This window comes from Sorex fumeus, unplaced genomic scaffold (genome assembly GCF_029834395.1).
Source record: "Sorex fumeus unplaced genomic scaffold, SorFum_2.1 ptg000071l, whole genome shotgun sequence".
NCBI classification, from domain to species: domain Eukaryota; kingdom Metazoa; phylum Chordata; class Mammalia; order Eulipotyphla; family Soricidae; genus Sorex; species Sorex fumeus.
Window position 1 is genome coordinate 1,072,967 of NW_026606128.1, and position 26,405 is coordinate 1,099,371.

Here is a 26,405-nt window from a genome sequence, read left to right on the forward strand (position 1 = left end):
ACTAAAGCAACTTGGATGATGCCAACAGAGAGGAGGAGTTCTGGTTCTCTTGCCACTGAAAAACAAATTGTCAGGGACCCCATATGCTCTCTTCCAGGGAAGCTATTAACCCCTTGCTTCCTGGGGAATGGAAATCTTGGTAAAATAACGGTGAGTTTCTGAGGATAGATAAGAAAGACGAGTAACTCCAAAATATTTCCTCCCAGCCGTCTAAGACAGAAAAGTTGCTCACTCCTCCACACGCAGAGTAATATGCAAAGAAAGTCTCAGCTCACCAGATGAAGTGGGGTAACAGGAAAGAGAAAAAGATGGTAAGCAGGGAAATGAATACCAGATCCTTGGGAATTCCCCAAAAGAAAAACACAAACACTACACATGGGTGACTGATTAACCCTTCCCCACACTGAGTAGGTAGGTGATCAGTCTCTCCCAGACCACTGAGTGAGAACCATTGTGAAAGCACTGCTCAGAACAGGCAGCACTCTGTGGGCCGCTTGGGGCCAGTCCTGGCACCTGAGAATCAACTCCATCCAGAAGGGAAACTCACTCCCCACATTCTGAAAAGGACTCAGAATCCAAACACTCCCTGGGAGAGGAGCTAAGGGCTTTCCTGGAAGTCTGTCCAGGTAAGAAGGTGTTAGGGAAGGTACCTGTTGTCAGTGAATCTCATTGATCCCTTGCCCACCTCGCCAACTTCTCCTGGAGTCTGTGGGCTGCTAAGGAAGGCTGGTACCCTTAGACACCTTCTATTAGGATCCAGGTCTCATTTCAGCCACAAAACCGGGAATTCCAAGATGTCTTAGCATCGTACCAGGGCCTCCAAATGTAACAGTTCGATTAATCCATCACAGCAAAACAAACTTTAGGACATTAAGCAAAGAGAGTGAATTATTTCATGTCAAAACTGACCACAACCAGTAATGTTCTGGAACTGTAGCCAGACAGAGGCACTGAGCACTTGACATAGGAACATTCCTGAAACCACTCACTGGGGGCAAAGAGAAGAGGAGCAAATAAATGGGGCTTTGCAATTGGTTGTGTTGTGACAATACACTAAGTTACACTGAAGCACGAGGGGTCTTAGTTGTGGTTCCTGTTGCTCGAAATCTTTGTTATGGACACATTGTTTTAGGTCCCAAAGAGACATCTATTAATTGACTAATTGTTTCTGTGACCCTTGCCTACTTCTCCACCCGGGTAACAGGTGGGTTTGGGTCCTTCTGCTCCATTCTGAACCAAGACTTATTACTGATGACCTGTTCTTCTCTGCTAGGTTCCTAGAATGAGCCACTCAGAGTTCCTGCCTCTGGCTGTCTCCTGGTTGCCTTTGCTTAGCTCCCGCTCACATTTCTAACTTTGTTGTCACCATAGCAATACACCATGAGAAGGTATTTCTTAATTCAAGTGGTACAGCAGAAACAGAGCAAAAGTACAATTTAACCCTTACATATCAAAGCAGCCTGAGACACCAATGGGAACAGTACATCACTGCTCAGACCACCTTGAACCCAGAGTTAAACCAAAAACTCACATGAAACACTAGTAATAATGAAAAAATTAAGAAATTTCACCATTCTCTGGACAGGGACAGAAGCCCAGAACACTTCTCAAGTGCATCATAAATTCTGACACTGACTGACATGACCTAATGCAACAAAATGCTCTACATAACCACTGAACTACTAAAGCATCACAAGAGTCAATGAACCTACAATAAGACCGAGGGGAGAAACAATAAGTAATTGAACAGAAGAGGTAAAGAATAAAATAGTAGGACTCAGCATTAGAATGGAACAAGCCAAAATTGAATCAGTGACACACTTGGCGGTGGGTGGGGGGAGTATGATTCTGACAGCAGGTCAACCTGTTCTTTCAGTGCAAGCACATCAGCAGCCTGCTGGTGTCTTCATTGCTGCTGTGCCTTTGGTCGGACCCCAACAACTTGGGTCCAAGTTTACCAGGAAAGTAAACCAACAAAAGTTACATATGTGGGAGCCACACAGACAAACCCCCGCTGGCTCAGCTATACAGGCTCATTTATTGGCCTTATTTTCAGAGACTCATAAATTTCTAAAGAGAACAAAAGCCATAGTTAAGGCCGGTGGTGCACTGTGGGAGAGCAGGCGTGCCCTGCATGGCATATGCCAATTTCTCTGGAAAAGATGGAAACAAGGGCCATGATCTAGAGACACAAAAGAGTCTCGAACAGAGCAGCTCACTGCAGAGATGCCTCCAGAATTCAAGCCAGACCAACTTCACTGACATACCCAGATTTTGGGGGCGGGGAAGACATTGTCCCCCACCTGCCCCCTAAACCCCACCTCCCTGGTGGTTGCCAACTTTCAGAACCCAGAGAGAAGTGCAGGTAAGCGGGTTCAGAGACAACAAACTCCTGGCATCAATGGATAGGGGATGGGATGGTGCCTCTATCCCCAAGGGACCCTGGATGTCACGCCCAGAAACTGCCTCTGGCTGCTACTTAAGCTCCATAATGGCCATGATCCAGAGACACACAAAAGAATTTCTGAATCGAGCAACTTGCTGCAGAGATTTCTACACACCCCACTTATGTAGAATTTTAGAATTCCAGGAGCATGCTGCCGCTCCTTGACCACGGGACATCTTATTCGAGTCATAACAAGCAATACAAAAGAGAGTATAGGGGAGATTGTCTGCCATAGAGGCAGGGGGAGGGGTGGGACGGTAGGGATACTCGGGACATTGGTGGTGGAAGACGTGCATTGGTGGAGGGATGGGTGTTTGATCATTGTATAACTGAAACACAAATAAGGTAGTTTTGTAATTATCTCACAGTGATTCAATAAATTTTTTTTAAAAGACAGTACACATGTCCTCATCAATAAGCAAGAGATGGAGGCCAGAAAGCTAGCAAACCAGGTAGGGCACTTACTTGCACATGACTGATCTGTTTGATCCCTTGTTCCCCATGTGGTCTGCTTCGCCAGCCAGGATTGTTCTCTGCATGCAGATCCAGGGTAAGCCCAGAGCACCAGTGGATGTGACCCACAAACAAATAAAAAAGAGGTCTAGAAAAGAAAATTTGTAAATAAATAATGTAAGCTATTTAACTGACATCAGAAGAGAAAAATCACTGAATTATAGAATTGAGAGAAGGGCAGTAAAGAAACAAATGCAATAGTGTAGTGGGTAAGGTACTTTCTTGCATGAGGCTGACTTGGATCCAATATTCAATATCACCCAGAATCCTCCAACTCCCACCAGGGGTGACCTCTGTGTACAGAGCCAGGAGTAAGCCCTGAGCACTGCTAGTGTAGACCCCCAAAAAATTAAAATGAAAAAAAAATCAGTAAAAAACCTCCCCAAGCAAAAGTACAGATCCAAAATGGATTCACCAACACTCAGCCAATCCAAATTAGATCCTCAGCACTCCTATGTTTTCCCAAGCCCCCTGGGTGTCACTCATGATCACTGAGCCAGCAGTAAGACCTGAGCTCTTATGGGAGTGATGCAAAAAAAACAATACCCTAAAAATCAAACTAATGTTCACAACAAATGTAAAAAATTACATGAGTATTATCAGTCATTTTACAAAGGAAAATAAAAGGACTCCGGAAATGGGAAAACACTGCATGTTTGTCGATATAAAAAACTAACATTTCCCAAATGATAATACCCAAATTATACATATTTCATGCAGTTGTTCAAGATTCTGATGACATTCATCAACAATTTAGAAAATTTTTTAGTGAAATTAATACAGAATCATAAAAATCCCTGAGAACTAAAAGCAATTGCAAGAAAAAGGAGGGAAGGAATGCATTTCCTGACTTAATATTGTGCTATAGTAAATTTTCCCATTATAAGGATGTATGGTTGTCAGTGAGACCCCAGAAATACTCAAAGGGGGCATGGTGAAAATTAGTTAGCTGGAGGTGGTGGTGGTGGTGGGCATAGCATGAGAGTAAAGGGTTAACCAATAAGATAGGGAGATATAGGAAGAATCAAGATTGGAAGGGGACACATTAAAGAAACGGTCAAAAACAATGTTGCAAAACATAATATTCAAAATTATGATCTATTGAAAGAAAAGCAAACTCTCAGGGCCATGGGGTAGAATTGACAGCACACAGATATAACACAGATATATACACAGATATTTATTGAAAGTCTATGACAGAGTTTCTGGGTACATAAAGTGGGGCAGGCTTCTTCAACTAACATGTTGGGAAAACTGGAAAATAACATGTAAAAAAAGAGAAATATGTATCTCATATCCCCCCAAATGTAATTCAAAGTGGATTATAGACATTGAACTTGGTCCATAATCCATACAATACATTTATGAAAGCATATGCAGACCTGTCTAGGAAAGGAACCTCATAGGTGTGTGCAATGGTTTGACTTCTCTGGTAAAAGAAATAAAAATACAAAGAGGATTAAAGCAAATGTACAAGTGTTTACAGAACAAAAGAAACTTGGGATAAAATTTTCAAACTGCCCAACTTAGTGGGAGAAAATATTTTCAAACATATAACAAATAAAGGACAAATATCAAGATGTATAAAGCATGCAAAAGCTCAAAAAAACACAAATCATCAAATCAAAACAGGAGAGAAGTGAGACCCATCCACAAAGAGGACATACAAATTATCAATAAGTGTATGAAAACATGTTTAGTATCAACTATTACCAGGTAATTGCAAATCAAAACAATGAGATATTATCACACACCAGTGAGAATGGCATATGTCACAAAGAGTAGAAACAACCACTATTGGCAGGAATGTTAAAAAGGTTCCCTCACGGGGAAAACGATCTGGTTCCACTTCTAGGGAAAACACTCCAGAGATTTCACCAAAACAATAAAAATATAATTTCCATATGATTCAGAGATTTCACTTGTTGGCATTGTCCCCCAAAAAACAAAAAAAAATATGAATTTGAAAAAATATATGTATACCTGTGTTCATGGAAGCACTGATTAGAATAGCCAAGATATGGAGACAACGCAAACATCAATGATGGGTGAATAAAGAAGTTAGGACACACGTGCACACATGCAGATGTACACAATGGAATTTTATAAGCTATTACAAAATAATGAAATCTATGACTGGAGCTGGAATAAGTAACATGGATTAAGACAAAAACCTTAATTTCAATAAGTAAGTTAGTTGAAATAAGTAAGATGTATTAAGACAAAGCTCACAGGATGTCACTCATCTGTGATAACTGGGAGTCAGAAAACAAGGAAAGAGAGAGTGTCAAATATGGCAACCCCTTGGCTTGAATTGCAAACCTGAGATTACCATGCACTTGAGGGTGGAGTGGGACATAACAAGAGGTAGCACATGGATAGGGGTGGAAAATCTTGGGCACTTGAGTGGGGTGAACTGCAATGACTGTAATAATAAACACTGTTCCCCAAGAAAGCAATGGTTAGAACTGTTGGTTATTAATTCTATGCTAACAGGGAAGGCACACATGACCTGCAAAGATTTAAGTTAGACCAGTCACTCATCATCCTCATTTAGGAGGACTTGAAATGTTATTGACTGAAGCAGTGATGGTTTCCAATGAGAAAAATTCTCTCTTGCTTTCACATGACTCAAACTTTGCACACAGGCTTATTATTTTAACCCTCTTAGGCATCCATAAACTCCTTTGGTGTTCAACCCACTTGGGAGCTAGATGGCAGTGGGTGCTGGTCTCCTGGTGGATTTAGGGCTCATTCAAGCCCAGAATGGGTGGAAGGGAACACAACAATCTATCTGGGGTCTCCAACTATAGAGTTGGAGTGCAAATAACCCAGAGCACTATCAACACAGCAGAGCCAGAGAATGAGAAATCAAATTCAAAGCAATGAAGGAAAAATATACACGCATATATATTTACTACATATATATATATAGCATTCAATGCATCACAATCTTTTCAAGTGCACATGGTTACATTTGCTAGGACTGATGATTTGTTAGACTACAAAAATTTTCTTAGGAATATCAAGAAGATCTAGAACATGCCAAGTAACCAATGTGAACACAATGGCAAGAAAGTAGAAATTAATCATAAAGAAAACTTAGAACTACATATATGCATGGAAATAAAACAACTCTGAACAGCCAATGTTACAAGAAAGAACGTTAACTGGAAATTAGAGAAGAAAAAATGAGACAAATGAAAATGGAAACACAAATTTCTAAAACAAGTGACATGCTGCTGAGTCAAGAGAAATTTCACAGCATTGAAGGCCTGCGTCATCCCCTGATGTAGGATAACATTCTTTTGTCCTTCCTCAGGTAGCTTAGGTTTGTCAGGTCACACCCATCTAAGGACACTGAACTTGTATTGTAAGCAATATCCTTTCTGTGTGGACACAGGAAGACAGTTAATATTATGCTTTGTAACTTGGGAGTTGATTGACTCCAAATAATATTTACTCCTGGGCATCTGATTTCTTGACTCAGTTGCCCTTAGTTCCTAGCACCCCAAGAACAGGGTCCAGACGAGGGATTGAATGGACCCAGGGCAAGCGGTGAGCTACCCTGGCATCGAAATGGGCCAGGCCAAAGCGCCACGATACTCAACTATAAGTTGACGGCATGATCATGGACAAATGCTGTCATGATCCAAAAGTAAGTAACGACGAGACTAGGACCCTGCTGGAGCTAGGAAGATTAACCTGGCCTGACTACTGCAGAATGTATAGTGAGATGTTCTCAGGAAGAACCAAACTAAGTTTATATCTCTTACTGTGCTCATACAGAATGACATTGCTAGAAATATTAGAAGTAGATTTATTACAACTATTTAAGTAGATTACTAACTGAGGGAAGAACACACCCTTGTTGGGATCCCACCCTTGAGCAGATCTCCTAGTAATCTGGAGTAATCTCTTTAGATGAGATTTTATCCTTAATCTCCTGGAGCAGTGGTCTTACCTCTCTTTGTTGATTTGTCAGTATTCAACCCACCTTTATGTCACCGCCTTACGTGATTGCTATATAAACTAAGACTGTAAGCTCAGAGAGGAGAGTCAGAGCAAGAGGGGCTCAAGCTTGAGAGAAAGAACAGCCATCCTGATCCAGGCACACACAGGACTCAAGAGCACCGAACGAAGGCGGTGAGAAAGGGCCATCCAGTGAGCCCATGAACACACAACCTTCAGCGTGATAAGATTTTACACCCTGGCAGCCAAAATCCTCCAGAACTCAACTGCTGCCATGTTCACGGCCGTTCTTCTCATGTTCAGGCCGAGACTCACCTATGAGTGAACGTATTCCTGGACAATGCGGCTGCGTCTCATACCTGACCCCACCCATCTTCCAAGAGTGGCACACCACATTTGATGGGGTTTAAAGGAGAAGGCCACCAATCCTATGCCTCCTGTTCATTGATATCGACTTGCTCCAGCAGGCCCAATAACGACTCCATTTTGAGACTTGTTGTTACTGTGTTTGGCATATTAAAACGTCACGGGTAGCTTGCCAGGCTTTTCAGTGCGGGCGAGATACTCTGGGTAGCTTGCCGGGCTCCCTGAGAGGGACGGAGGAATTGAACCCAGGTTGGCCTTGTCGGCCACATGCAAGGCAAACGCCCTACCGCTGTGCTATCACTCCAGCCCAATATATATGCACACAAGGTTCAGCCTTTTACAATATGTTCATAATCTCTTATAGAAGGGCTTAGTGGGTCCTGCATGAAATGCAACAATCTTCACACACTTTTTTTCTAAGGAAACATTTTCGAGCATTTTCATCATTTTATTCAGAACAAACAATACAAAAGAAATCATTTTGGTTCTGCTTTGGGGCAGGGGTTGGGGTTTGGGGTGAAAACATCTGAAATATGGTAGTGGGAAGGTGTAATGATATTGGGATTGGTGATCAAATATTAAATGTAATCAAATATTGTGAACTACTTTATAAAAATAAAATTTAAAAAAAGAAATAAGAAAATTCTCAAATGAAAGGGAAAATTAGCCAATCCACCAATTGATTCTGGTATATTAAATAAAATTGACAAAAAAATAAGTAGCCTACAATGCTACAACTTGAAAAGTAAACATTTAAACGAACATTAAAATACAAAGAAGAACAGCTACTGTGAACAATGGTACACCAACAAATCTAAACAAGATTGACTCAGGATAAAAATACATAAAATAAAACCAGAAATAAACAAATGTGCCTACATCTGAAAGCTTCTGCATGGCAAAAAAAAAATCAGACTTCTTAAAAATCCAAATCAGACTTTCTTAAAATTGAAACACTTCCTACGAACTGGGATAAAACATTTGCAAACCATGCTTTTGGTAAAGGCTTAAATATTACATATGCATAAAGCGTTATAAAGCTCAACCAGAAAAACTCAACAATTACATACAATTGGAGATGAGCATCCATTTTCCCAAAATGTCTAAGTAAAGCCAGCAGACATCTGAAAAGATATTACTAGTCACTTGTTATCTAAGAAATGCAAAGCAAAAATTAAAAAGCAATGAATTTCAAGTCACAAGAGTCAGAAAGATATATATATCTTCGCTAAATATATATCTAAAAATAACTGATATATATACATATATGTGTGTGAGTGTATATATATACATATATATATATGTGTGTGTGTGTATATATATATATATATATCTGGAAACAACCAGTACTGAGAAGGGGTGGTGTAAAAGGGGTGCTATTTCATTCACAGTCTGTGGGAACAACATTTGGCTGAACCTCTGTGGAAAAGTTTGGAAACTTCTCTAAAAGCAAGAATCACTCTATCACTGTCATCCTGTTGTTCAACAATTTACTTGATGAGCTCAATGAAGTCAGGTGCCAGTAATGTCTCCATTTATCCCAGCCCTGATATTTTAGCAGCATTTCCTTACTCGTCTTTCCCAATGATTGGAGGTTCTTTCAGGGGTCAGGGAAATAAGACTCATTATTTTAATAATTTTGGCATATCGAATACACCATGAGTAGTTTGCCAGGCTGTCCAGTATGGGCAGAATACTCTCAGTAGATTGCTGGACTGTCTGATATATATATATATATATATATATTTATAAATTTCCTCTATGATTTGTTACCTATTGTCTGAAACTATATATAAATATATATTTATATATATTTATATATATATTTATATATATAAATATATATATTTCCTCTATGATTTGTTACCTACTGTCTGAAACCCATCATATTGGTGCTATAATTATGGAAAATGGGTAGGGATTTGGCCAGGAATATGTTCACTCAGATGGGAGGCTCGGCCCAAGAGTGTGGAAAGTGGCCTGGAGTTGGGTAGTGGAGCAAGAATATAGGTTCCAAAAGACCTAGTGATTTCACATTTGCATGTTACCACCAAAACCCCTTAATAGAAAAGTCAAAATGATATATGCACTCCTATATTCACTGCAGTGCTAAGTACAATACTCAGAAAAACCCCAAATGGACACATAAACGGATAAAGTTGTAGTATAAACACAAACAACAGAACCCTACTCAGCTACAAGAAAAGGTAAAATCTTGCAGACTCCTGCAATTTGGATGGATGGAGGGCATCCTGACTAGCAAAATAATTCAGAGCAAGGACAAATATTGTATGATCTCAGTGTACTATTTAAACAAAAGAAGGTAATTTTAAAATCCTGAATGAAGAGAAAGTCTTGACTTTTGATTACACTAAGAAATCCTCAGTCAAGGAAGAAGCAGACTGAAGGTGATCTGAGGACTATGGTGGGGAAAGGCACCCACGTCGAGAGTTACTGATGACAACATATATGACCTTAGTTGTGCAATGCACGTATAACATGCTGAAAACCACATGCCATGACCACTACATATGTGCCTAACTTTGCAAACACACCAACACTGGACCTTCACTCCTCAGGTACACAAAGCAACTTAAACTCCCGAAGTTGCTCATGGGGAAAATGAAGGACACCCTTCATTCTGTGTCCTTGGGAAAGAATCCATAAGAGCTTCCATGACTGGCTACTCCCAGGACAGAGTGGACACACTCAGTGAGCTGCTGCCTTGTCTGCCCAGTACACCGTCTTCCTTCCCTCTGGGTTTTCTCAAGGTTCTTTCCAATTGCACTTGCCCTTTCTCCAGCAGATATTTATCATCCTAACAAATTCTTTGTGGGATGAAGGAAACTGAATTAGTGTTGCCATAATACCAGAACCACCACCACCACAGGTCCCTCATATTTAATGGGTCACCATGTTCAGCTTGCTCTGCTGGGCCCCAAATTTCCCTGACTGCTTACTGAAGTAAACAACCTGAAATGCATGTTTCTGCCACTTGGCCATCCTACTGGTTTCTTGGAACTGGTTATCACGATGCTTCAACTCAAACAGATCTGGGATGGCAGCATTACACCCATGTACTTGTGAGCTGACAATGGCTGGAACACTTCTACCTGTTCTCTGTAAATGAAGTGTCTGTGTCCAAAAGTACTACAGATAATGAACACACATTTTAAATATTTTAAGGCATTAAAATGTACAAAAATATAGTTTCACTGTCAATTTTGTAAGCTAAACTGAACCTTACGTATCTTTGTTGATATTTGCTTTGTTCTTGCATCTCCTGCTAACCTGGCTATCAATTGCACAACAATTGGACGTCATATTATGATTGATCCATTATTTTAAGTCACGAAAACTGTTTCATTTATTAACGAGGGTATAGTGATGGAAACTAATTGCTGGTTCCTAAAACGTTTTGGGAAAAAAAGGGGAAGCTTTTCTATGTATTCATTTTCTATTTGTGTTAGAGATTTTCCCCATTTACGACTGACCTGAGTTTCTTCAAGTTCAAGGGCTAATGTTTTTAATAAGAAAAAACTTTGTCTGCTTTTGTATCATACAAAAAAGCTCCACAAAGTAATAGGGTTAGTTTGCTCCTGCTGTTTTATTGCTGTTGTGTTTTGGGATTCTTTTGTTTTGGTTTTAAGCTACACTGACTGTGCTCAGTAATTGCTCTGCACTCAGGAATTACTCTGGCAGTACTCAGGGTACCATCTGGCATTACGGGGATGGAAGCCATGTTGGTCATATGCAAGGTAATGGCCCTGCCCACTGCAGTATCGCTCTGACCCCAAGAAGCAGTTTGAATGGTCCCAGGAGTCCTTTACCTCCCTCGCGCTCAGCATCCGGATCCGGAAACGACATGGCGCAGGTGTGCGGTGGTGCCCACAGCCTGGGGGAGATGCGCCCCTGCAGACAGCTGGACAGAGACACACACCTCTCTGTTGAATCTGATAGAGGCATGGGTGCAAATATCCCAAAGGGGAATCATTACACCCATAGCCTGTGGGACGTTGGCAGCTGCAGACCCCGCGCGAGTTGCAGGTGCGCGTGCGTGTCCGTTACCTCTAACTGCTTAGAACTGACCCAGGACAGCCCCAGTGCGCGCGCACCTACGGGCCGTGGTGGGTGCAAACTTCCACCAGTCACGAACGCACGAGAGCCTCCAGAATTATAGGTGGCTTTTCAGGACACAGCAAGGAAGCAAACATAAAGTCTTGCCTGAAGCCTGAGGACAAAGTTCAAGCTCAAAATCCATCTAATGAGAAATCCCTGGCTGAAAATCAAGTATAGCTTCTTCATGACCGAATTGGAAGTTTCAAGAAATTTCTCGAGTCCTCGTTCCCTCTGTCCAACATTGTTTGGGGAAGGATGTTCTTGATTTTGATAGAATTCTTATGACCTGGATATCCCTGTTGAACCAATGTACAGTGACAGAGCAGCTGCTGGGAAGCGTCCGGAGATTGGTGTCTGCAAAGGCAGCTTGCCGCGCTGCATAGGATGGAATGATCTGACGGCTACTGACTGAGCAGGTCATTCCCTCCATAGAGGCCAAACAGTGCAATGAATGTTGTATATGGGCTGGAGCGATATAAATGCATATTCCCAAATCCTTTCAGACTGAGATTTTGGGGAGATCTTATAAATCGTTCCAAAACTAGACTGAAAAATTATTTTCTTATAAACACTGAAGAAAAGAGTGTAGAGGAAATTTGAATCAGGTTTTCCCAACCACGGATGAAAATATGCAGAAGGTGACTTTGTTGCTGATCTGAACATTGAAGTCAGTTGCACTTCCTTTCTGCTCCACTTCCTAATTCAGACCTCCCTATTCCATTCGCCACTGAATTGCCAGACACTGTAAGGATTTAGTTAGGGCCTGCAGAATTTCATGCTGTGGGGATGGAGTCTCCTGAAAAAGAGAGAAGCCGTTTGATGAATATAAAAAAATCACTACACATGCCAGCTGGTAGAACATACATGTGCTTTTAACCAGAGTGGAAACCAATAATGAGTTCATAAAAAATGAGATTCTTTGGGGTTTCAGTACATAGTACATATCTAGAATTATGTTAACAACAGAAAACTACTTTGGTGTGGGAGAGAATTGTACTGACCAGAGAAAGTAGAACGGAACACCCAGCACTGCATTAAACACACATCATTGACTTTTGTCAAAGCTTAGCTTTGAACCATTAAAGATATTCTTTGATCCAACGTTTTATTTAGGAGGCAAATCATCCATAAAATATATTGCAAATGCAAAGAAAGTCAGTTTGAGTTTGGTAGCTGTTCCAACTTGAGGTTTCGTGGCTATTCTAGGAAGGATAAGAGCTTCCAGTAGAACCAAACTTTGAAAAAGCTAGTCAAACATGTTAGACAAATCTACATTACTTTCAGTCCTAGGGACTGGACCCTAAGAAGGATCAGCAAAACAAACAAACAAAAAAGCAAAACCCACAGCATTTGCTGAGGAAAACTCCGTTCAAATTGTGACCTACAGGGGTTCACAGGTCACTAATGACTGAATTTTCCAAAGAAAGAGTAGACTCTGTTGAAGGAGGTCATCAGGGAGAGAGGAAGGAGAAAGATTTGAGGGGCACACAACTAGACTGGTGGATAAAGTATTGAGATACAGCGAAGACCATGCCAACCTGTGTGCTGAGAATCGGGAAACTGTCTAAATTGCTGGAAGAGGCCATATGAGCTGTGCTGCAACTGACAAGTTTGAAGGAAAGTTCTTGTTCTGATCCTCCAATGAGATCCCTTCATGGAATGTTGCCCCAGCCAGGCCCTCCTGGGCCTCCCTCTGTACCATCTCCCTCTCACTCCTCCTCCCTCCTGTCCACAGTGTCTCCTGTGCTGCTCCCAGAGATGACCCATGAATCTTGGGGTCTTCGGCTCTGCTTTCAAGGTCTCGCTCTTTCTCAATCCAGGGCTCCCCCATCCACCACCCTGGGAACCGATCCAGATGCCCCCTCTGGTGACCTCGGTCATTGCTCCTGGCAACCCTCTGGTGCTGTCACCTTTCCCCATGATGCCTGTGGTGGCAGGAGCTGCTGGCCATGGACCCCATGTCCCTGGACCTTGCAAGGTCATCATCTAGGTCAGCCCTGAGGCAGGGCTTGTAGAGTCAGCCCAGAACCAGCCTGTCATCCTGACACAGGCTCCACTCAACTGTGGGGCCGCAGAGGCTCCATCAGCCATGGTCGGTCATCCTGCACCCCTCTACTTGGTATCGTCTGTGCTGGAGACCGTTATTCCAACTCCAGCTACTATTGTCACCCAGGTTGGAACGAGAGACCATCCTCCTCAGGCTCCACTGCCAGTGGCCCAGGTGGCTCCCATCATGCTTCCATGCAGAGGTGGACCACTGTCCCAGTGGGTTTGTGGGTAGAGTGGTCTGGCCACCACCCGAAACCAGGCATTGCCAAAAACCTCCAGCAGTCCCAATAGCATCTGTGAGAGCTTCCGGCACTGGCAGAGCTTCAAGGCCCTGACCCGGCAGTACATTCCTCAGACTCCGGACACTGAGGCCCTTCCCTGCTAGCTCATGTGAGTCCCTCAGGTGTTCTAGAACTAATGGTAGCTTCCCAGAAGGTACTGGTGTGACCCCCAGCGTAGGGTCCATGGGAGAGAATGTCCTCAGGAATGCCATCCCAGGGTTCTGGCTCAAAAGCCATGCCTTAAAGCCTCAGCTCAGTCCCCTCTCAGGGTTGGTCCTGACCTATGGAATGAAGGACAGACATTCTGTTCCTAGGACCAGACACAGCACAGATGCACCAAGGTTCAGACAGGCATGACTGCTCAGCCTTGGCGTCTCATGACTTATCCCCAGAGCTGAGGCTTGACACTAGAATAGCCACCAGTCTGGGGTGTAGGAGGCGAGTCAACTCTGGGAGGGGAGGGGAGACCAGGCCGCCATCGGGGGTCAAGGAATGGGTGTGGGGCAGCGGGGGCTCCCAGCAGACGCAGACCCTGACCGAGCCTGTCCTTGTAGCCCAGTGCTGCGCACCCTGGCCAGCCTGAAGCCCACCATGAGCCTGGAGGAAGGCCTGCGCTGCGCCCTGCGGGAATGGCATGGCATGAGCAACTTTGACCGCATGATCTACTACGACATGGTTGCCAAGTGAGTCAGTCCTGGGCAGAGTGTGGGAGTTGGGGCTGGCTGCGGGCCGGGGCTTCAGGGGTTACTTCCAGATGGCCAGGGGGGCCCTGGTATCCCCAGAAGGCCCGTCCCCTGCAGAAACTTGTCCTACCTGGGGCTGGGACAATTCTGCCCACCATGCTCTGGGGCTCCTGACCACAGTCTAAGGGTCACAGTCCCTTATTTTCTGTGACCCTCAAAGGGCTGATATGGGGAATCACTGGAGGTGCTGGGGTCTGTGCCCATCCATTCTCCATCCTCCTGAGGGCTTTTCCATGAGCATCCCCTGTCCTACCTCATCCTGCGTGCTCCAAGCCAGCCCGACTCAGTGGGGCCTGTACTCCCCACACCAGGTTCATGGAGTTTGAGGGTGAGGAAGAAACGGAGGCACAGAAGCTGCAGTTGAAGAATGGAGTGCAGGGCAAGCCACCCCCTGCCCCACCCAAGCCTGAGCCTCAGGGTGCTCAGGGTCAACCACTAGGCCAGCAGCCAGGTACAGACCCTGTTCCCCAGCTAATGGTCACAGGCCTGGGAAGGCCCTAGGGTTCCTGCCCTTCCAGGGAGCCTTCACTCTCCCATGTACCCCTAGGCCTATGCTCAGCGGCCCCCTGTTCCTGGCTTTCTCCCTCTTCCTGCACACCCCATGCTGCTTGAGGGTGTCAGACTCACTTTTGAAGTGGGGTTGGAGACCCTGGGGACACTGTGGGCCCCTCCTCCCATTGAGGTTATCCTCATCCCTCACGCAGTCACGGAATTATAGTACAACAGATGTAGGCACACACCTGACCCAGCCCACAGGTACCCATCCGCAACTCTGTGCTCAGTGCTATGTGTCTGAGGGCATGGACCTGGGTCCCCTCACATCCCTCTCTTCTTCCTTCCTCCTCAGCCTGTGTCCCTAAGAAGGCCATAACCCGGGCTCCGGCAGCCCAACCCAAGACACACAAACCACAGCGGGCCCCCAAGACCAAGGCCCCCAAGGAGATCCCCCCTGAGGCCGTGCAGGAGTACATGGACATCATGGACGAGCTGCTGAAGGCCCCCGACACAGTCAGGAGGGCACCCCTCGGGCGACGGGCAGTGGGCAGGGAGGAGCAGCAGGAGGAGGCCAGAACCTGCCCTGAGCCGGGACTCCTGAGCTACGTGGATGAGCTGTGCTCCCAGGAGTCCTTTGTCACCAAGGTGGGGAACTGAGCTCTGCTGTGGGGTGGGGAGGGTGCAGGACTGCTTCTGTCCAGGGCTTGGTAGTGACGTGTGCTCTTTGCTTTGAGACCACCCGTGCTTGCATTTTTCTACTTGTGTTTGTGTCCATGTGTGCACGTGTGTCTCTCTGTAAAAACATCGGCCCTTGTTTGTGCATTTCTGGGTTTGGCCGATGTGTGAACATCTCTGTGTGTCTCCATCTGTGTGTACTGTGTGAGCTCTGTGCAGAAACATAAGAGGATACATGTACATGCTCCTAGAGGTCGAAGAGTGTGTGTCTTTGTGTCATGTGTGTATATGCATCCATGTGTATTTACATTTGCTTCTCTGTGAGAGTAGATAAATAGTCCATGTGCCTTTGTGAGTGCGGATTGTCTGGGCCTGTGTGTGTGTGAGTGTGAGCGCTCCCGGTTTGTGTCTGTGTGAGAATTTGTGCAGCCGTCCAAGCCCCTGTTCTGTGCTGGGAACGGGTGTGTTTGCTTCCTCATTCCCATTGGTCCTTATGAGGACCCACACCACTGCTTCCCCCTTCCAGGTCGAGGCGGTCATTCATCCCAGCTTCCTGGAGCACCTGCTCTCCCCAGAATCCCAGCTGGATCTACTGGCCCTGGCTGAGGAGTTGGAGGAGGAGGAAGGTCTCACCCACACACAGGTGAGGCAGATGCGTCTCTGGGGTCCATGCAGGGCCCAGGGGAAAAAATGTGAGGGTTTCCTGCAAGGCAGGTACCAAGGGCAAATAGGAGGCATTTTGCACGTGGTTCCTGGGAAAGAGACCCTGAAGGGGACACAGGGGACAGGGCCCAGGGCACTCAGAGCAGCAGGTGGGTTGTGAGTCAGGGAGGGGTTTCCCAGCAGTGGGGCCTAGTCACTTGGTGCCCTCCCTGCCCAGGTAAAGTCCAGGGGCCTCCCTCTGACTCTTCAGGGGCGAGGAGGATGTGAATATGGGGTGAGGGGACGATTTGCGGCGGTAAGGGCCCTTAGTGTGACAGAGGTCTGGGTTTTCTGCTCTGGGATGAGTCGGGGTCACTCTCTGTCCCACCCTGCACCCCACATGCCCACAGTGTCCCTCCTCCCCACAGATTGTGGAAAAGCATCTGCGGCCCGCGCAGGACAAGGAGGTCATGAAGGCTCGTCCCCAACACCAGCTAACCCGGAAGGACTCAAATCTAGCTGAGAGTGCAGCAGGCCACAGAACACCAACACCTACCTGGGGCCATAGGTCAGTGGCCAGCGCTGAATCCTGCCCCCTGAGACTGACTTTGGACACGTCTCAAGGCCTGTGCAGGCTGAGGCCACTGCAATGGCAACTCGAGCCTCTGTCCTCTTTTTGGGGAGCCTGAAATTCCCATCCCTTCAGGCAGAACAGGCCCCCTGTCCCGGCCTCGCTGCCCCTACTCTGGACAGCAGGGTCTCCCTCATGCTGGGAGAGGCCCCTCCTGGCCAGGGGCCACATGGGGCAGCAGAGGGCTCCAGTGAGGAGGAGGAGGAGCTGCTCAGCCTGGCCTTCCTCCAGGCCTCTCAACACAGCCTTCAGCCCTGGGGCTTCCCCATGAGCCCTGGCTCAGACACTGACCCCCGCTGCCCGAGGGCTTGGGGGGCTTCTCGGACCCAACCCACTCAAAGAAGGGCCTGCAGTCCTGCTGCCCCCGCTACTGCCCCTTCCAGGAAGCAGCCTCTGTGTGGGAGCGCAGAACTAGGCACTACTGAGAAGACCCCCTTCCCTGGGGAGCACCCCAGGGTGTCTGGGGGCTCAGCCTTGACTGTGGAGCTGGTGGGCCCTTCCCTGCCCCTAAAGAGAAGGTTCCAGCCTGCTGTAGTCCAGAGGAGTACAGTACAGGATGGGTACAGCATCCAGTAGGAAACCGGGGTCTCCCTCCTGAGCCTGGCTGCCCCTAGCAGCCTTGTCTTCCACCTGATCTTCATCCAGTTAGGACTTCTCTGTATTGTTTGCTGGGCCCAGTGGTGGGGTTGTGCTGGAGCAGCCCCTTTGTGTCATTGTGTAAATAGTTAATAAATTTCATTACATTGAAAACACTCTTGGTATCTCCTGTCGCTCATGCTCCTTGGACAATCCTGAGATGAAAACAGGTAAGGGCGTTACAGGGGTTGGGTCCTGTGAGACATTGTGCTCCCTGGAGGAGGGAGGAGTCCTCCCCACCCATAGCGAAATGTGCTCAGTTTCCGCAGACCCACCCAATTCTGTGGACATAGGTAAGGCTCACGTTTGCTGCCTTTTCCTTGGAAAGCATCAAAAAGCACATCAAAGATTGAGAGCATCACGCTGGGAAAAATCACAGCATGGGAGAGAGCAACACAAAGGAGCTCTCACAGATGTGGGAGACAGACTCTTTCTATTTCTTCCCTGAGTTCGTGGGTCACACCCAACAGTGACTGCTCTACAGAGCTCCTTGTTCTAGGACTCACTCCTGGTATAGCTCAGGGGACAACGTGGTGGTAGACATCAGTAGAACGAGGGCTGTGCACATGCAACACAAGCACCTTAATGTGTATACAATTTTCCCAATTCTCAACATTCAATTTGATTTGTTTTAGTGTCACACAAAATGGTTCCTGGAGCTTACTCTGGCTCTGCCCAGGAAGTACTCCTTTCTGGGCTCAGGGGACCATATGGAGTTCCAGGAATCAAATCCAGTTTGACCATGTTCAAAGCAACTGCCCCATGAGCTGTACTACTTCTTCAGTTCCAAAATACCTTTTAAAACAATTTCACCACACTTTAAAATAGAGCTCGTATCCTCAGAAGGTGTCCATAACCTCCTCCACTCAGCCATCACCCTTTCTCTCCCCATTGATCTTTGAGTCTTGAACCCCATATTCCTTTCTTTCTCTAGATTCCCACACTTTGGCCATCTAGCTTTCTCTGGCCTCTTTCACTGAGAACAGCTTTTCCTGGTCCACCTACATTAGCACATGTCCACAGTTCAAACGTTAACTACAGAATCATATTCCATGTGCAGAAGGGCTACATCTGGCAATTCCTTCAATGGTTGATGAACAATGAGCTTCTTTCTACTACCTTGTACTAGCTAACAGCAGATTACAAATCAAATCACAAATCATCCTGTTATTCGTCGATTGCCTCGAGCAGGCCCCAGTAATGTCTCCTTCATCCTAGCCTTGAGATTATACTCAAGGCTCTTTAGGAGAATCAGCCCCATCATTGTTATTGGTATTTGGCATATTGGGTACTCCAAGGGGAGTTTGCCAGACTCTGCCGTGTGGGCAGGCTACATTCGGTAGCCTGCTAGTTTGTCCAAAGTAGGAATGAGATGTCATAATAAGATGTCGCGCAGCCGCAAATACGGCCACGCGGTTCTGGGAGCTGGTTTTTATAGTCTCTGGGTCTTGGCCGCTGATGAGATTACATGGCGCCAGGGGGCCAGTTGGTGGGTGTGACCCCCGCCTACTGGAATTTGGAGGATCTGGGTGGAGGATGCTCGTCCCCAATCCGAGTAGGCTTGGAGATCTCGGCCCCGGAACCTGATATGCAGATTTTAAGTGAGGTTCTCAAAGAATTTTATTGAGAACGCAAGCCTGGGAAAAACCCTCTCATTGCTGGCAGAGAACCCCAAATTTGTGATTGTGGAGTAGAGATTTGATGCACTGTGCAATACAACCCAAGCACGAAGGTTCTGATAACTGTATTAGGGATGCAATGATTCGTGATATCCAGAGAAAATGTGTCCTTTCTTCGTGTTTTCTTTACACTAAGACAAACATCAAGGTCCTTAATCTTTCCTTGTCTGTCCCGTCTCGACTTCTGGAACTGAGCATGGTGTCCTGAACATGCAGTGTTCTTTATACCTGATAGTTCAGGATCTATATTGCCTTTGGTGCTCTGTTACTTTCTGCCTATTTGGAGAGAGTTCAAAATCACAGGTAGTTCTGTCAGGAATGAGTTTCTTTTTTTTTTTTTGGTACGCAAAATAATTTTTTAAATTTTATTTTCATAAAGTTATTCACAATAATGGATTACATTCAATTTTTCAATCCCACTACCATTACACCATCCCAACACAATTATTTCTAAGCTTACCACCACCACCACCACTCAAGCATGCCTAACAGTCTGATACTTTATTTTGTATAGCTTACTATGAATAGCATGAGAAGTCACATGGCCACAAAAGTGGCTGCACTCCCTGGAATTCTAAAATTTTAAATAATTAGTGTCCGAAGAAATCTCTGCAGCTAGCTGCTCGATTCTGAGATTCATTTTTGAGTCTCTGGATCATGGCCATTACTGAGCTTAAATGGCACAAGGAGGAAGGCAGTTCATGGGCGTAACATAGAGGCGAGGAGATGGGAAGGAGCAGCTGTCCCTGATCCCTTGAGGACTAGAGTTAGCAGTCACTGGTCTCACATACCTGGGTTTTCCATTGGGCTCTGGATTCGTAAGGGGCAGGTGGAGGGACAACACCTGCCCCTGTCTGAGGCACCCCGGTGAAATCGGCCTGCTGCAAGATCAGGAGACCTTTTCAGCAAGCTTCCTTGTTCCAAGATTCATTTCTTGTTGGGAATGTTTTAGGGTAACCTTGAGGCTCCTCCACAGCACCAGTACCTTCTGGTGTGAAGTGGCTCAACATGCCTGATCATGCTTTTGGACCCTAGAAGCAAGAACAGTTCCTGGGCACCACACCAGTTTTGTTTTACTCTCTCTAAAACTGTGATCAGTGTGGTAGAAATGAAGTATGTCCAGACTCTATGGCACAATTGAAACAAGGCGGTCAGACCTTTCTACTGTATCTGCATGCTCCTTTATGGGCACGCAAAGTCCAGCATCCAGAGTTCAGAGCAGATCAGCTGCCCTGCAGGGGACCCAGATACAGCAGCGGGGCCTGTGCTCATTCCCATAGACTAGCCCATAACCTCCAGGTTGTTCCTGTTGGCGAGCTCCTTGCCACCTGGCCCCACCCCAGCAAGCGCTGGGAGTTTAAACAACACTGACCTGTCTGGAGAAAGCTCTGCTCTCCACTGGGGAGCACTGAGGAAGCCCTTCAGTCACAGTCAGGGAGCTGAAGGGTCCCTGGGCTCTTCCTCCTCCATGGAGCAGACCCTAGAGGGGCAGCAGGACTGTGGAGCTGGGTTGGATGGAGGAGATTCTGAGGTGGTGGTGCTGATAAAGGACCTGAAGAGTTGGATCAAGCATTTGGAAAGCCCTGGGGACCTAGCTTTTACCTGTTAAAGCAGGGCTGGCAGCTTGCTGAGACCAACTCTTCATTCCTCTGAAGTGGGAGGGGAGTGAGGGTGGAAAAGGGTCTATCTGGGGCTTGGGAGGTGTTAACATAGTCTGCTCCCAAGAAAATGCACATCTCAAAATCCCTGGAGAGGGGGCCATCTTTTATATGACCAGGATAAAGATTGAGGGGTGCATTTTAGTGGGATAGGTGGAAAACAAAGGTCTCATTAGCAGGCCTTGAGGATCTTGGAGCCCCAGAAGAGTCTCGCTGTTTGTGTCAAGTTCTTGGGATTGGGTTGTGTCAGACTAAAGCCATCCCAGAGCACATGCAGGTACACCTGTGGCCGTGCCTGGAAAACACTTGCAGGTGTTCCTTGCATTGTTGGTGCTTCGGCAGGCATTGGTGCCCACTTTGCCCAGGTCCTGTGCTCTCCGTATGTGTTGTCTCCAAAAGGGGCCACCTGGGATAGGCTCTGGAAATGGCAGCAGCCTCTGCAGTGGCCAAAGGGACATGTTCCATACCCCACAGTTGGAACAGCTCTGGTGAGGGTCCAAACTGCACATCCAATTGTGGTCTAGGTAAGGACTCAGGCACTGGATCATGGAAGGGAAAACAAAATCCGCACCAGAGCTAGGTGAGAAGAATTTCTGCAAACCTGTGTAGGCAGGTTCAAGCTGTGCAGGGGCTAGGGACTTACATGAGTAGATGGTCCTCAACTCTGTGCCAGAGGCGAGCTCCTTGGAAACCCTTACTTGATGGGGCTGGATCAAACCCAGGTTCTTGTAGAAACTTGGTATGTGGATGACTCTATTTATGGCCAGCCAGGTGGAGGCCAGTGTTAATCCAGCCTTCTACAGAGTGGATTTGGTGTGGTCCCAAGAGGAGGTAATGCGTGCCCCCTGGCGGGACATGCACTCTTGGCCTCCCTGCCTGTTGCCAGGCTGGGCTCTGCTGAGGGACCTGTGACTCAATGCTGTCCAGGAGACACAGGGACTGGATACATGCCACCTGGTGGCTGCCTGCCAGGCTGCTGCATGCTGACTCCAGAGCTCTATGGGTGGTAAATCGGGCTTGGTTTGACACCTCCACCCTGGAGAAGGAAGCAGTGCTATGGGCCTCAAAGGTGTTTCCAATGATCAGACCCATTGACAGGGAGAGCTCAAACAAAAATACACAAATGGGACTTCATAAAATTAAAAAGCTTCTGCCTAGCTAACAACATGGTCTACAACGAAAGGACACCAGACTGAATTGGAAATAATATTCATGTGCAACACATCAGGTAAATATGAATATCGAAGATCTATAAAGTACTCAAGAGGACTCACCTCCCTCCAAAATTCACAAACCCTATTTAAAAATTGTGAGAGGAAAGAAAGAGACGCATCTTCAAAGTAGACTGATGGCCATGAAATAACACATGAAAAAGTGTTCATTATCACATGTTGCTGGTCTTCACTGGGCTGGAGCAATAGCACAAGAGGTAGGGTGTTTGCCTTGACTAAAACCCAATTATGAACAGCTTTGTATTGGTCCATCTCATGGACATTCAATTAAAAAAATTTTAAAAATAATGTGGTGTTCATGCCAATTCAATCTGCTTAATCAATGGCTGAATAAATAGCAGTACTCCTACATTAAATATAATGGTAATAACAAAATATACCTGTCAAGGAGACAGGCTGGGGGGTGGGAGGAAGCTTTGGGAAACTGGTGGAGAGAGGTCAGCACAAGGGGTGAGATTGTATTGGAACATTGTATACCTCAAAGTCAGCTATGAATAACTATGTAAGTAAGAACTCCTTAATGCTTAACAAACTTTTTCTACATTTAAAAAGGAAAGAATAACTGTAACACTGAGAGGATCAAAGAACAAATATGATTTCATCATCATGGGGAATGAGCAGCTACCGCCATACATCACCCTTAAAGTAGTGCCAGAAGGGTCCATGGTTCTCTCACCATACTTAGTGGTTCATCATCGGAAGATGCCTGAGGACCACATACCTGTTTTTCTGAAGGGGAGGAGGGAGAGGCACATGGAGTTGATGGAGCCCCGTGAGTGGAGCCATAGGTGTCAGCTGACCTGACTGGAGAGATAGAGCTTCACCCCCCACCCCTAGTAAACTCCACAGAGAAACGGTAGGTTTGTGCCAACTATCAAGACTGGACATTGGACACAGCCACAGCCACTTGGCTCTGGACACTTGGCTGTGACAGGTGTGTTCTTTCCCCCACTGCCCTCCCATCTTTCCTGGGGATTCAGAGTCTGAGGTCAGAGGGAAACCCAGATACTGTCCTCCGACACCATAGAGAGGGGCTGAGATGGGGAGAACTGTGAACTCTGTGCTCAGGTTTGCCCTCCCTGCCCAGGGCTGTGGTTGGCTAAGGAAGTTGTCTCTGGCCTGCCTTTCCCTCATCCAAAAAGGACCCCAAAGAAACTCAGAAGTAAGGTCTCAGCATCAACTGCTGGTATTGGAAGAAGAGGCTATTGAGAAATCACAAGCTCACAGGCTTCAAGAGAATGAACCTGTGAGGAAGCACTCACATTCTTCTCAGTGCATGTGGAACGCTGTCCAGTTCAAATAAATCATAGACCTCTACAAAAGTATCAAAAATAGTTAAATGAAATTAAGCATCTTTTCCCACTACATAGTGACGAAGGAAAAAAATCAACCCAAAGCAAACAGTAAGAATCACACTATAAAGACGCAGAACAAGATTCTTCAGAAAAACTCTTAAAACAATGAGGAAATAAATAAGATATATGAATATTAACACGAGACACCGCAAAAAAATAATCTAGGGTATGAGGCAAAGAAAGTGATGGGAATGAGGGAAGATCAAAGAAATACAGGCCTACTTTTCAAAAAAGAAAAGAACAAGTAAGAAAGTCTCAAATAATCAATTTGAGCTCACATGTGAAGACTACGGAGATGGATAGCTCAAAAAATTAGCAGAAGGAAATGATAAAAACGTGATCATAAATAAACAAAAATTTAAATATCATAGGAGCCCATATTATTTGAATCTCCTTCCTACAGAGCCTGGTGGATGTGATGGCAGAAAGAAATTATTATCTCATGCATGCTTCTTTTTCTAGAAACTCATAAATGACAAAGTAAGGGTCTTTGATTGTAGATTTCTGACATATTCTCTCTTTATTTTTTTAATTTTTTGTCTTGTCCCGTTTTGTTTTTGGAACATACCCAAAGGTGCTCAGGGCCTACTCTGGGTTCAGAAGTCATTCCTGGCATTGCTCAGAGGACCATCAATGTTTACTGCATCAAAGCAGTATTCAGTCACATGCAAGCAAGTGCCTTTACCCCAGTACCTAGCTCTGGCCTTTCTTTCCTTTTTTCATTTTTTTCTTTTGGGGTCATACCCAGCGATGCACAGGGTTTACTCCTGGTTTCTACACTGAGGAATTACTCCTGGTGGTGCTCAGGGAACCATATGGGATTCTGGGAATAGAATCCGGGTCAGCCAGGTGTAATGCAAATGCCCTTGCCACAGTGCTCTTGCTCCAGCCCCACTTCTTTGCATTTTAACATAGGTTTTGGCACAGAAGATGAAAGAAGGGGTCTTCAGCTGCCTCTGATCTCACCTGTAGATTCGTCTGACAGAAGAGACATTTCACAGCAGAGGGAAATGTGAATTTCATTTTCTTGCGTGTTGTTCACTAGTGTGATAATGGGTCTCAGAGATCTGAGAGCTCAGATGGACACAGGGAGGACATGAAGTAAAGAACTGAAACATCACTGACCACTCACGACAAGGAAGAAGCTTTGCGACAGAAAATCAAGAACAAATTGGAAAACTCTCCAAATCAGCATATATATTATTGTAGATTTCAAAGGGGGAGGAAAAAATTACTACAGTAAGCCAAGAAAAGCGGGAGAAAGAATCTAATTTCCAGACTTAGCAATTCATAAGAAATTTCCACCAATTCCAGACACATAAAGAGAAATACAAAATTGCTTTTGACAAAGGTGCAAAAGTAAAATTCTTAGCTATGATAGAAAACACAAAATTAATCGCTTAAAAATGAATAAACTGAACTTCATCAACATTTAAAACTCATATTTGGAGGAAGATGGTTTTCATGGCAAGTGTTCACCACACCACAGTTTTCCATCTTTACAACTTCGTCTTATTGAGAATGATATTATCCGAACGGGACTATACATGCTATGAAAATGAAATGTTATAGAAATGACTACTCACTAAATGACTAAGCAAAATCCACTTGACATGCAGTTATAGAATCAATGTTTCTTATATTGGACTTTATTATTTTGTACAATGGATTATACTACTTTCCCTGATGATTTACTCCCTGAGGATCTTTCAGGTTATTTCCAATGAAAACCATTACTGAAAAATTCCAAATTATACTGAAAATTTTGGAATTGTCCCTTCTAATGGGTGAATTTCATGACATGAATTATATCTCTGTAACAAGCTAAGAAGTGTATCCCTTATCTAGTGGCGTTGCTTGCCCTTCCTGTGTTTAAGCATGCCCCTTACAATCCTGCCTTCCTGAGACCCTCCTCTCTGCTGGCTCCTTGGGTCTTCCGTTCTGCTCCAAAGTTCTCATCTAAGGACGAATTCACTCCCCCAGCTCCAGCTGCGCCTTCGGCCCTTACTCAACTCTGATGTAGACCTCTCCAGCCCATATCTCTTCCAAAAGCCAAGTGGAGTTCCTAGTCCCTCTCCTGAGGGAGTCGAAGCACTCAGCTCCTCTGTGGACCCTGCTCCAACTCTCCAAGGCCTGACCATGACAGAGTGCAGCCAAGGTAGGGTGTGAGAGCTGGGGTCAGAGGGGGTTAGGGCAGGGTCAGGGAGGGGTCAGGACAGGGATAGCACAGTGGCAGGTCCAAAGTCAAGGAGGGCTCATGAGAGAGCTCTGTCCAATGGGGAGGATGGGATTAGAGAGGTCATATTTTAGGGGTCAGAGGTCAGAGTGGTGCAGCCAGGGCTGAAGCCACTCTGGCCATGGGCATGGAGACTGGAAGCCCCTGGCAGGAAGTCCCAGCCCCACAGCCCTCGGCTCAGTTACTATGGTTGTTTAAATGAATTACTTACTAGCTGAGGAAAGGAGAAAGCAATACACACTAAATTCAATCCCGCCCTTGTACAGATCTCCTAGTAATCTGGAGTGCTCCTAGTTATGTGGAGTGCTGAAACCTCAGATGAGATTTTGTCCTTGAGTTAATCTCCTAGAACTTCCCTTGAATGACTAGCTTTATCTCTGTTTGATATTCTGATAATGTTAAACCCCACCTATGTGTACCCCCACCCTTCATGATTTCTATATTACTATACTGTAAGGGGAAAGAGTGGACTAGGAGGATGACAAGGAATCCAAGGATGATGACTGGAAGTAGAGGACTTTGAGATCTATGAGGAGACTATGATGACAGAACTATGATGACTGAGACTACGAGCAAAAGTACAACGATGGTTTTGCAGTAAGTAGAGAGATCAGACTACATTGGGGAGGAGAGAGAAATAAACTGGCTACTGACAAGTCTTGGGCCCAGTTCCCCTG